At 42.8% G+C, this 3065-nt stretch overlaps 1 pseudogene; it reads right to left on the bottom strand.

The window, feature by feature from the left end:
- Positions 1-1204: 1204 nt before the first annotated feature.
- On the bottom strand, positions 1205-1409 carry LOC119473091 (annotated as a pseudogene).
- Between the last annotated feature and the right edge of the window lie 1656 nt (positions 1410-3065).

The following is a 3065-nucleotide window of genomic DNA, read 5'->3' as shown; positions in this document are numbered from 1 at the left end:
ACAGCACTCTGGCCCATTTGACTCATAGCATCTAGACTTTCTTGGACCAGTCAGAAAGTGTAGAACTCTCCAAGGCTGTTCATTCCTGTCCATAGTGACTGTGGTTCAAATTAGCAGGTCTCCTCGAAATTGTCATCCCCCAGGAGAAGGAGACACACCCACGTCCTGTTCCCACCCTCACTGCCTCTACCACAGCAGTGCTCAAAAGCCTCAGTCTCAGGAACTCTTTCCACTCTGAAGAATTATTGAGGACTCAGCCATGCGCAGTGGCTCACACCTGCAATCCCAGCACTTTGGGAGGCCGAAGGGGGTGGATCACTTGAGGTCAGGAATTGAAGACCATCCTGGCCAACATGGCAAAACTCCATCTCTACTAAAAATACAAAAAATTAGCTGGACCTGGTGGCAGGTGCCTGTAATCCCAGCTACTTGAGAGGCTGAGGCAGGAGAATCCCGTGAACCCAGGAGGCAGAGATTGTGGTGAGCTGACATTGCACCACTGCATTCCAGCCTGGGCAACAGAGCAAGACTCCATCTGAAAAAGGAAAGGAAAGGGAGGGGAGGGAAGGGGAGGGAAAAGAATTGGCCAAGCGCAGTGGCTCACGCCTATAATCCCACACTTTGGGAGGCCGAGGCAGATAGATCACCAGATCACCTGAGGTCAGGAGTTTGAGACCAGCCTGACCAATATGATGAAACCTCATCTCTACTAAAAATACAAAAAAAAATTTGTTGGGTGTGGTAGCAGGCATCTGTAATCTCAGCTACTTAGGAGGCTGAGACAGGAGAATTGCTTGAACCTGGGGGGCAGAGGTTGCCGTGAGCCAAAATCGTGCCACTGTACCAACAACAACAACAACAACAACAACAACAACAACAAAAACAGGAAAAAGGGACGGAAGGAGGGAAGGAAGAAAAGGAAGAAAGAAAAGAAGGAAGGAAAAAAGGAAGGAAGGAAGGAATTATTGAAGATTCCAAAGAGCTTTGGTTTAGGTGGAGAATGTCAGTATCTACCATATTAGAAATTAAAACTGAGACTCTAAAGAGCATGTACTAGTAACTCATTTTAGCAAGTAATGAACCTACCATATGCTGAAATAAAAGATATATTTTCATGAAAATAACTACATTTCAAAGTTTAAAAAGTAATGAGAAGAATGGTATTGCTATATATTTTGCAAATCTCTCTCTCTTTTTAATGGACATCACTCAGTGTAGCCTCTCTCACTCTCCCAAAGCAAAGGAGAATGAGCTTCAAGGGCAAATGGCTGCTGCACAGCAACTCCGAGAACCATCCTCCCCCTCAGGGGAGACCTGGCTGCCTTTTCCTCCTCGGAGCTTCTGATGCTCTGCACATTCAGAAAAACTTCTCTTGTGACTACAGAAATGATCTCTGAAAGCATAGCCTTTTTTTGCAAATCTCCGTCATGGCTGGACTCTCCTAACTGCTCCTGCATTTAATCTGCTATAATATACAATTGTGGTTGATAAATAGAGTCCAGGCTTACAACAACATGTCAGTAAAAAAGAGAGGAGTATTGTATACACTTTCAATGTATTAATACTTGTGAACATTCTTCTTTGATACTACACCAAAATTCCATAAGTAGTAATTTTTTAAATGTTTGTTGCAGTATGGAATCTGAACCTACATCAATGAACTTTTCATTTCTGAAAAATTCTGTCATGTATTTTCAACAGATCTTTTACCCATGCATGATTTTGTAGCATCGTGCGTTGGTCATTTGGAAAATATTGGTTCACTGAATTGTACAGATCTTCCAAACATTGATTCATTTCATTTTGCAATGTCAGAAAAATCCCATTTGCTAATATCATCCTGACCACATCAAAAAAGTCTGTTAAGTACTAGAAAGCTACTGAAGCATTCCAAGTTTCTAATTTTCATGTCAGACCTTGAATATTAGTATTGGCCACAAATACTGCCATTTGTTTTTCTTGACACGACAGGCTCACTTTGTTAATTTTTTAGGAAATGTCTGCCAGGTACCCAGCTTTGCGTGGCCATAGTTTGCTCTCCAGATGTTCCTTTTGAGTAAAAATGGTGTTGTACAAAGTAAAGCTGCCATTTCAGTTCACGAGTGAATTGCACTAGTGCTGTTTCCCACAGCTTCCAGTGCAGTTGAGCGCCACTGCTGAGATCTGTGCTGAGGCATCTGCAGTCCTGCCCATCATTGCTTTTGCACTGTCAGTGCAAACGTCAACACAGTGAGCAAGGCAAATAATGACCTAGCATTATTATGAAAACAGTTTTGGTCTACACCTTCTGAAAGGGGTCCATGGACCCCACTTTGAGAATGACTGATCTGCCATGCCCAGGAGGCAGCAGGGGCCCAGCACACTGGAACCTGGCTTTATGGTTCTCTCCACTTCATTTCCTGGGAAAGCCCTCTCACCCAGCTGGTGTCGTGAGAACAATCTTTTGTTTACCAATGAGGGCTACATTTGTGTTCCTTTAGACCGGAGCTGGGTTTGAATTCACTAAAACTTCCTTTAGAAATGCTTACATCAGAAGGAAAACCTAAGCCACGACCACGTTAGCATCTGCATACTGAACACTTACTGGTACGGAGCACTGCTGTGTAAAAGCATGATAGGGCATGTAACACAGTCCTCGTCTTGCACTATCTGACGCTGACCTGGCAAAGAAAACATAGAGACAAACACATACACAATAAAGCAAGGCAGCTCTTCCTGCCAAATGCACAAAGTTAAAACTGCAACAGCTCTTTAGGGAAAGGCAAGATTACTAATGCCTGGAACATCCATGCATTAACTCATGTGCCTGACACTATTATAGGTACACGTGATCTGGGGATGAGCAAGACAAAATCACTGACCTCGTGGAATGTACTTTCTAGGGCAGGAGACAGACAATTAACAAACAAATAAGATGACGCATATAATGACAGGTTTAGAGAGTTCTCTAAACTCTATTTGATTAGTATTTTAGACAGGGTAGTTACGGAAGCCTTTTAGTAAGGTGACACAGGAGATACAATCTAAATAAAGAGAGAGTAAATATCTATGGAAAGAAAATGCTC

This window comes from Cebus imitator, unplaced genomic scaffold, assembly GCF_001604975.1.
Source record: "Cebus imitator isolate Cc_AM_T3 unplaced genomic scaffold, Cebus_imitator-1.0 Scaffold131, whole genome shotgun sequence".
NCBI lineage: Eukaryota > Metazoa > Chordata > Mammalia > Primates > Cebidae > Cebus > Cebus imitator.
Note: the sequence above shows the minus strand (reverse complement) of the source record. Positions and strands in the feature narration are given on the sequence as shown.